The 10,057-nt window shown below is 57.2% G+C and overlaps 1 pseudogene; it reads right to left on the bottom strand.

Moving 5' to 3' along the window:
* Positions 1-3,766: 3,766 nt before the first annotated feature.
* Positions 3,767-10,057, bottom strand: part of LOC133343678 (ephrin-A2-like) — a 34,667-nt pseudogene continuing 28,376 nt past the window's right edge.

The raw sequence follows: 10,057 nt of genomic DNA, 5'->3' as shown, positions 1-10,057 counted from the left end.
GTCTTGTTAGGCAAAACCCGAAGCTTTAAGTTCAAAAGCGCCTCTTTTTGATGTCGTGTCTAAAAAAAAGTGCATTACTCGTTTTTGTATCTTGATATATCTCTCTATATACACACAAAGACAAAGACCCCCCAGGTAACCTTCAACCAGGCTGTAGGGCAAGTGCCATGAGCGAGCACCTACGAAGGCCGCACGACGCACGAATGACATGGGGGGGGGGTGTAGCCAACACCAATGACCGACCGCCTTTGTCTCCCCAGTGCCGATGGGGCTTGTTTCTGTACACACACAGCGCACCAGGTACTCATTTTGAAGTCTGCGTCGACCGAGGAGGGGAGGCCAAGGAACCGGTCCAAGATAACTCGCCGTCACTGTTATTCGGAGCGCAGTGCGCTAACCGCTTTGCCACCGCTCATCCCCCCACACAGAGAGACTGAGTTGGGCCTGCGGCCACACTGAGCGGCTGTGGTTCGCTGCTGTTGCCAACGTTCGTTTATCGTCCTGGGATGTTGCTATCATCTCCCCGGTCTCTCTTTACAACGTTGTTTATAATACACGGCGGAGTTCTGGGCGGCTCCAAATTCATCATCGCATTGTGTCTCTGTTCCTCTTTTTCTCTGTGTTCGGTGAATAATTTGGCCCTGATTCTGCTTCCCCAAGTACTACCGCTTAGCTATTCCTTGTATGACAGCAAGCAAGGCACACCGAGCTACGTAGCTCTTCTTCTGACGCGGCCTGGCCACAAATGATAACTTACACGAAGCCGGATTATCACGTGGAAACTTACAGCAGCCAAACACTCGAAATCCTGGTTCAGTCCACGGAACTCGCTGTCGAGGTGTGCGAGGGAGTTTGGGAGGGCCGGGGCTTGGGGCTGACTGAAGGCCCCGTCTGCTGCACTACTGCGCACACAGCGACCTATGGAGAGAGGGCGCCGTGGTGGCGAGATGTTAATTACCTCGCCTGGTGTGCAGGAGGTCGTTGCTTCGATCCCGACCCCGGTGCCTGATGCCTGGATCTCTCCCCGTGATCGCGTGGGGTCTTCTCCGCTCCACATTTACAACCAACATCACGCGTTTAGAGTATTTGGCTGCTATAAATGTCCACGTGATGAGCTACTTTGTTGAGCTATCATTTGTGACCTGGTCGCTTCTGAAAAAGAGCTGCACGGCTTACAGTGGGGGCCCTACCCGGTGAGATCAAGTTAATAGAGACACGTGTCCCGGGGTTCTGGTCTACAGCCCTGAAACGAAAGGCAGACAATTCAACAACAAAAATCGAGGACATTTTTTTTTCGTGGGGGGAGAAATAAATAAGTTCTCTAAAATCGAATACTTTTGTCTCGAAATATGGCAACAGCCCCGAGCGAATGCCCCCCCCCCCCCCGCCAGGTATAGTTTCGCCCCCGGGGCCCACTGCCACCACCCACAGATCAGCTTCCAGCGGCAGCCAGTTCCCACCGGCATGGAGCGTGGGGAGAACGTGGAGAGAGATAATTCGATTAGGGGACTTGTGTTTTTTGTTTTCAACAGACACGCAGCGGATTACTCACCCGGCCGCCCGAGCGATGGCTATCAGATGTAATCTCTCTCTCCTCTTCTCTCTCTCACCCCCCCCCCCCTTGCTCGCTCTCTCACAAACTCTCAAGCTGAGTGGCATCATGTGATGCACACGGCCAACCCCACTCGCTCGGCCAGTTTCCGTGCCAGGCAGCCTGGCAGCCAGCCAGGCAGACAAGCTGGCAGACGGCGAGGCAGGCAGGTAGCTACCCTCCAGTCACATCATTATAATAAAGCCAATCACCCAGACAAGTAAGCAGGCAAGCACCTAGCCAGTTGACAAGCCAGCCAGTTATCTAGGCAGATGTTCAGCCAGTGACCTAGCCAGGGAGGCAGGCAGGTAGGCAGCCAGGCAGTCAACGAGCTCGTCATCAAGATATCTACATTGTCAGGTAGTCAACCAGTCACATGGCCAACCACTTGACCAGGCAGCTAGCCAGTCAGTCGCCTTACCTCCCCAGTCACTCAGCTACCTACTTACAGCCAACCAGGTAACCAGACAGCCAACCAACCAACCACCTAGATAGCCACCAACCCGAGCCTCCCAGCCACTTGAGCAGCTGAGCCACCCACCCAGCAAGCGATCCGCCCTCCGTGGCCGTGACCCCACGCTCTCTTGACAATCTCTCTCTGAATCTCTCCGAATCTCTATCAACGGCTTCCGTGTCGTTGTCCCGCGTGACCTCCCGACGCCCGCAAGTGCTCGTCCGTCACTCCGCACCCTTGTTCACGACACGAGACGACAACGCCGTCGCGTCTCTCGCCCCCCACCCCACCCTCTCTCTCAAACTATACGCGCGGACACACACAGACACCCGCACGCACACACGCACACACACACCCGCGCGTGTGTGTGTGCGATCTCTTTGTCCAGGGGGAAGGATGCGGGCGGAGGGATGGGGAATGATTCTTTAGGCCCAGCCTGATTGTGATGTCACCGCTCGCCCCAGGTCGGGTATCGTTGGGCGAGACGTCTTTGATGTTTACACCAAGCTGAGCCCGGTGCTCTGTTATGTCTCTCCGGGTGGAGGACGGGGGAGGGACGGGGGAGGGGCGGGGGAGGTGGGGGGGATTCTCGTCGGTCGTGCGGCTCCGAATAACGGGGCCGGGTGGACAACCCGAACCCGCGTCGTCCGAGAGCCACGGTGATGTTTTCTGTCTGAAGTGGGGATGGGGGTGGGGGCGGAGGGGGAGCGGTGCCCCTCCAGGAAGCACCTCCAGCAGACGAGTCCTCAGATCAGCCAATTAACCCGACCCTGGCGATCGCGCCCCGCGCGTGAGGACGGGACACCTCGTCCATGGTTTCGTGGAAATCCCACGCGTAAAGTGCCCCCCCCCCCAGACTTTGTCTCCCCCGCGAGCCTCTTCGGCTGAACGAGCGAACGCCACTGTAACGACGAGACGGAACAATCGAGAGTCGATACAAGTGAGGTGACACCGGTTAGAGTTCTGGTCAGGGGTTAGGGGTCAGCGGCGTTCAGATCATGGACCCCATGTGGCCACAGCTGCTCAATGCAGATGCCTCCCCTTTTCGTCCCCAAAACGCCGACAGTTTCCATCCGTGCGGCGTGGAAACCCTCCGTGTCCCACGAGTGGCTGGGCCTCACCCCAAGCCTGCGCCACTAATGAGGCGCTCTCAGCATTTGGCCTTTCGTGGGATTTTTTTTCGTCTCCTCGAGTGTTTTTTTGTACAAGTGTTTTTTTTTTATAGTTTTTGTTCCTCTGCGTCTTTTGTCACGAACTCTCTCGCTCTTCACGAGCGACTCTCAAACGCCGAACTGTCTCGCCCCCCCCCCCCCCCCTGCCGAGAGGAACGGCCTCTCGCTCCCGCGCTCCTCCTCCACCGCTACTGCCGCCACCACTCCATTAATGCCCCCCCCCCCACCAACAGAACTCACGCTCCCCACTCAGGAACCCCCTGACCCCGCGACCCCCGCCGCTCTCCACGGGTCTCCACGGCGACGATGGTTTTCACCGTGAAGGGCATTTTGTCTCGGTGGAAGGCGGCGATACAAAAAAAGAAACCACGGCGCTCGGTCCATGCGTATGCACGTACGCACAGAAGCGCACTCGCTTCACGCGGCGTCCCGGCCCCTCTGGCCGCCCGTCACTCCACGACGCTCGCGAGGGCTTCGTCAGGAACCCCGACGACGAGGGCCCCACCCCCTCGCCCTGGGTCTGCCCCCGTCGAGTTCCCGCCGCCCACCCCCACCACCCCACCACCGCCACGCACGTGCGCAGGGGCGTTGGGCCGCCCGTCCGGCCGGGCGGGCGCGTGGCGACGGCTCCAATCGCCGCGAGTGCCGGCGTCGTCGTCGCCGCTCCGGGCCGCCGGGTGCCAGCGCCGGGCGAGGAGAGAGTTCTCTCGCGAGCGTGCCGGGCACGCCTCGTCCCGTCTCGCCACGTCCCCCGCCGTCGTTCGCCAAGTCCTCACGGTCGAACAAATCCCACCCCGCGGGTTCAGGGCGCGCGCGGTCGCGCAACCGAGTTCAGTTTGTTTCGTCTTGGGGTTTTGTGTTCTTCGCTCCGCCGCGCTCCACCGCTGCCCAGGGCGGCGGCGGGCGCTACGACGCGAGCAGCAGCAGCAGCAGCGGCGGCACGGCGAGGGAGGCCAGGATGGTGAGGAGCCCCCCACGGTGGGGGGCCCGCGGGGCATGCCCACGCCGCGCCGTCCCCGTCTGGTGCGCCGGAGACGCTCCCTCGGCCACGCCGTCTGCCGTGGGGGGGGGGAGTGGAGGAAGAGTAAGGGAGGGGGGGTTGAGAGGTTAATGAGTTAATGAGTTGGTCTGTCGGAAAGACAGACGGCTGCTTGCGTTGTGGCCAAAACGTCGTGAGAATTGTATTTTATTAGGTTTTATTTTTATTATTTTATTATTTCCCTTCTACGTGACTTTACCGAAAGAACCAAGAAGATGAATCCCTGCAGTCACGAAAGCTTTAAATCGAAAGTTAATGAGTTGTTGACGAGTTAAGGAGCGGCGCGCTCACGAGGGAAGAGACGCTGCGCTCGCCTCCCGTTTTACAGCCCTGAGCCAGTGGTGCTGGAAATTCCACATTCCTATGTCGGGGGATGAGACTTTACAAAAGACCGATTTTATTGCCTCCGGAGACAGGGATCATGGGCCGAGTCAATCCGACCGGGATGTGGACATCGCAGCCCTGCACCGCAGACGCAGACGAGACCAAGCGCCCCCCGCCCCCACACCCCCCGCTCCCCCCCTCCCGGGAAGACCCCGCTCCCAGAAACAATCTTTCAGCGGAGGGGCGGGGAAACATCGCGGCACCCCCCACGTGTCACCCCGCGTGTCACCCCGCGTGTCACCCCACGTGTCACCCCGCGTGTCACCCCGCGTGTCACCCCGCGTGTCACCGCGCGGGAACATCGCGGTACCCCACGTGTCTCCGCGCGACGCCGTGATGGAGAGCGCTCGGAGCTAAAATACAAAACCCAGAAGATCCGCCACCTTCGTCACGCACCTGTCCCGACCCCCTCCACACACATGGGGGGGGGGGGGGAGGGGGGGGAAACAAAACTTGGAAAACAATACCGCGTGTTTATTCCTTTTCACTCATCCTATCAGCCACGGGCGCCTTCCCTCTGGGGAGCGCATCATCCCGGCAGCACCGGTTCAACACAGGCAATGCCCTGGGACCCGCTTCGAAGCTCAGCGTCTCATCGGCAGGCTCAGGATCCTTTGCGCCTACGCCGCCACTTTCAGGGCAGGAGGCTGCGCTCCTGTCCCTCTCTATATTAATAAAAATAGTGTTGCCAACGTCCCATCGGTCACGCAGACCTCTGCAGCCATTTTGTTAATCCACTGCTGGATGAGGGCCTTCCCACACAAACACACGTGTGTATATACATATACTTTATATATACTCTATACATATGTTGTTTGTGTATATATACTCAACTATTTTAATATTAGCAGGTAAGGCCCACTCAACTATATAACTCTTTTTTAGAAGTGACCTGGGCACAACTGAATGCTCAGCAAAGCGGCTTATCATATAGAAACTCATCATAGCTAAGTACTCTAATCGCATGCTGATTATAAATGTGGAGGGCCCGGAGAAAAATCCACGCAACCACAGGGAGAGAGAGACACGCAAACTCCAACTAAACAGCAGCAGGCGTCAAGGGTCGAGATTGAACCCACGAACTCCTGCACACCAGGGGTCAAGGTAGTTCACATCTCACAACGATGGCTTCAACAATACACCCATAGACAACCCCTTGCTTGAGACAATCCACTGTTGTCATCGCATCGTTTCAACACCGCGATGATTGCAAAGTTAATTACAAATATATATTGTGTAGATAAAATGTTCTATTAGAAATATATAAAATATATATTCAGCTTCGTCCGCTGATTCACTCCGGTTCCTCGCTCACCAGCGGTCAGTCGCCCTTCTACCTCGACTGCCATGGTCACAGCTCCCCTGGATCTCACTCCTTGACTTCTCCACCTGACACCGTCTTGTCCCCCACACCGTGATCAACCACCACCACACTGTGATCAACCACCACACTGTGATCAACCACCACCACCACCACACTGTGATCAACCACCACCACCACACTGTGATCAACCACCACCACACCGTGATCAACCACCACACTGTGATCAACCACCACCACCACCACACTGTGATCAACCACCACCACCACACTGTGATCAACCACCACCACACTGTGATCAACCACCACCACACTGTGATCAACCACCACCACACTGTGATCAACCACCACCACACTGTGATCAACCACCACCACCACACTGTGATCAACCACCACCACCACACTGTGATCAACCACCACCACCACCACACTGTGATCAACCACCACCACCACCACACTGTGATCAACCACCACCACACTGTGTTCAACCACCATCACACTGGGATCAACCACCACCACCACCACACTGTGATCAACCACCACCACCACACTGTGATCAACCACCACCACACTGTGTTCAACCACCACCACATTGTGATCAACCACCACCACACTGTGATCAACCACCACCACCACCACACTGTGATCAACCACCACCACCACACTGTGATCAACCACCACCACACTGTGGTCAACCACCACCACACTGTGATCAACCACCACCACCACCACACTGTGATCAACCACCACCACCACCACACTGTGTTCAACCACCACCACACTATGTTCAACCACCACCACCACCACACTGTGATCAACCACCACCACCACACTGTGATCAACCACCACCACCACCACACTGTGATCAACCACCACCACCACACTGTGATCAACAACCACCACCACACTGTGATCAACCACCACCACCACCACACTGTGGTCAACCACCACCACCACACTGTGATCAACCACCACCACCACACTGTGATCAACCACCACCACCACCACACTGTGATCAACCACCACACTGCAGGTCACAACAACACACTTACTCACCTATCCACTCACCCACCCCCTCACCCACTCACCCACCTCCTCACCCACTCACCCACTCACCCACCCCCTCACCCACTCACCCACTCACCCACCCCCTCACCACACTGCAGGTCACCTCACTTCTCTCTTCGCTTCCTCCCTCTCACTGCTCCACTTCACAATAACTCATGCTCCCGTCATCTTCACCCCTCCCCCCTCCCCTAAGGTGTCACAGCAAAACCCTTGGCTCAACTCAAGAACACAAACGATACATCGCAACTTGTGATACTCGTGCTGCTTGTAGCTGGCTGCTTAACGCATGGAGGAGGGGGGGGGGGTGAGCCCTGTGCTGACTCAGCAAACGGCGCTTGAAATAAATAAATCGGTAAATAAAATAAACTTCCAACTTCCGTCGCTCCACAGCGGAACGCATCAATTAAGTTTCAACAAAATCAATTAACGCCCGCCCGCACGGGAAGCGCCACTCGGCGGAGCGGAAAATAACTCGGCGGCTGGGGAGCGGGGCACTGGGGAGCGGGGCACTGGGGGGGGGGGGGGCACTGGGGGGGGGGGGGCACTGGGGGGGGGGGGCATAAAAATCTAAACGGCGACAAAATCCTCGCTCGGCCCGGGGAAAATAAAAAAACTTCCCTTGCGTTGTCGAGAGCGGTGGCGATCGGCTCTCTGGGACCGCAGCGATAGTCACAGTCGGAGAGTCGCGGAGACACAAACAGAAGCCGCGGGAACATTCTCATGGGGGCGCGGCGCCTCTCCGGGGTGCGTACGGGGCAGCTGGTCGGGCGAGGGGTGGGGGGGGGGGCCGCGGGGATATATGTAGAAAAAAAGTTGCAGCGGGGAAAATAAAAAATGAAACTAAATCGTTATAAACACCGCGATGGCGATGGCAGCGAAGCGCAGAGCACTGGGGCATCGCTAAAAAATTCATTGGTTTTCAGATTTTGACTTTTAAATTGAACGCCGAGGACGAGTTGTGGAAAATTGGAAGTGCGGCTTATCCAGCGAGCGATTTATCTCACGGGCCGCAGAGAGTGGACGCGGCTACGCGGCCGCGGGAGGGTTTGAGGTGGGGGGGCCAGGCTGTGAGAGTGGGCGAGTGGGAGAAAGAGTGGGCGAGCGGGCAAGAGAGTGAGAGAGGCAGGCGAGAGAGTGGGCGAGCGAGCGGGAAGGCAAACGAGTGGGCGTGAGAGTGGGCGAGCGGGTGAGAGAGCGGGCGAGCGAGCGGGCAAGTGGACGTGAGAGTGGGAGAGAGAGTGGGCGAGTGGACGTGAGAGTGGGAAAGAGAGTGGGAGAGAGAGTGGGCGAGTGGACGTGAGAGTGGGAGAGAGAGTGGAAGCGCGCGACCTCGCAAGCCAACAATAATGGGGGCAATTGGGCGCACGAGTGAGGGAACGGGAGGAAGCGGCTTTTCTTCTTGTTAAACCTGTTCGCGTTATTTTCTCACACATCTGCGAGAAAGAGCTTTGTAGCTCATCGGATTCCTATAGTATGAATAAATGTTCAGATTCTCGGTGTCGCGTCCCGGCGCGGATGTAACATCTGTACCCGTGACGCGGCCGTCAGCACGCTTCACCGGGGGGGGGGGAGAAGCCGGCGGTCAAACCCCGGAGTCGAACCCAGAATGTGAGCGGTGCCGAGTTTAAGCCTCGCTTCTCAGACCGGCGTGCAACGCTGCAGCACGCGGCTCCAGGTGTGCCGCTGTGTTTTAGGAACCCAGAGGGAAGGACCTCATTCACCCCCCCCCCCCCGTCCTTGCCCCAGCAGCAGCAGACAACCGTCGACCTCCACCCTCCATCAATCCTCTCTCTGTCGCGCAGCCGCAGTCGGGCAAACGGGCGCGAAAGGCGCAGACACAGGGACACGTGCAGAGACACGCAGAGAGAGACGCAGAGATATAGACAGATGCGGAGACACTTGCACGGACACGGAGGCACTCGCACAGACACCGAGACCCTCATGCGGTTGGGCAAATTCTTCTCGCGGATTTTGACAGCGCACCCCCCCCCCCCCGATTTCCTTGATCTCGATATAAGATCAGCACCAGCGAGGAATCGTGAATTCTCTCTCCGCAACAATCACCCACCCACCCCAGTGAGTTTCTGAGAAGCATTGCGTTGGTGGGCGGGTGAAGTAGCAAGTGTATGAGTAGGGAGGTGAGTTGGTGGGTAGGTGAGTGAATTAGTGGGTAGGTGAGAAAATTAGTAGGTAGGCGAGTGAGAAGGTAGATGGGTGAGTTAGTGGGTAGATGAGTTCGTGGGTAGATGACACGTATGGTTGGGTGAATCAGTGGGTAGGCAAGTGAATCAGTGGGCGGTACAGCGAGTGGGCGAGTTAGCGGCTGGGGTGGGTGCGTCAGCGAGTGAGGAGTAGGTGAGCGGGCGGGTGAGCGGGCACTCACCCTGCTGATTGCGTGGCCGTGGCTTCCTCTGCGGGGGGCTGCTGGGGGTGGGGGTGGTGGTTCGGGTTGCTGATTGGCGCGCGGCGTGGGGCGGAGGAGGGTGGAAGAAGCGGCGATGGCGCAGCAGGGTGGTGGAGGGGAACGTACACAGGGCGGGGATGAGGAGAGGAGAGGGTCACACGGGGGAATGGCAACGGCATGGCGCGATTCTCAAATACGGAGGAGGAGGAGGGGGTGGGGGGCATCACAGCAGCAATAGACTCCATAGAGTCTATTACAAAGAGAGCCATCAACTCACACAGAGACCCACAGACTCACAAAGAGACTCATAGACTGACACAGAGACCGATAAACTCACACAGAGATCTGTAGATTCATACTGAGATCAATAGACTCACATAGAGACCCATAGACACACAAAGAGACCCATAGATCCACACAGAGACCAAAAGATTTACACTGGGACCAATAGACTCACACAGAGACCCATCAACTCACACAGAGACCCATAGACTCACAAAGAGACTCATAGACTGACACAGAGACCGATAAACTCACACAGAGATCTGTAGATTCATACTGAGATCAATAGACTCACATAGAGACCCATAGACACACAGAGAAACCCATAGATCCACACAGAGA

The sequence above is a fragment of the Lethenteron reissneri genome, chromosome 18 (genome assembly GCF_015708825.2).
Source record: "Lethenteron reissneri isolate LAM-NWPU_2019-01 chromosome 18, ASM1570882v1, whole genome shotgun sequence".
Lineage (NCBI taxonomy): Eukaryota > Metazoa > Chordata > Hyperoartia > Petromyzontiformes > Petromyzontidae > Lethenteron > Lethenteron reissneri.
Note: the sequence above shows the minus strand (reverse complement) of the source record. Positions and strands in the feature narration are given on the sequence as shown.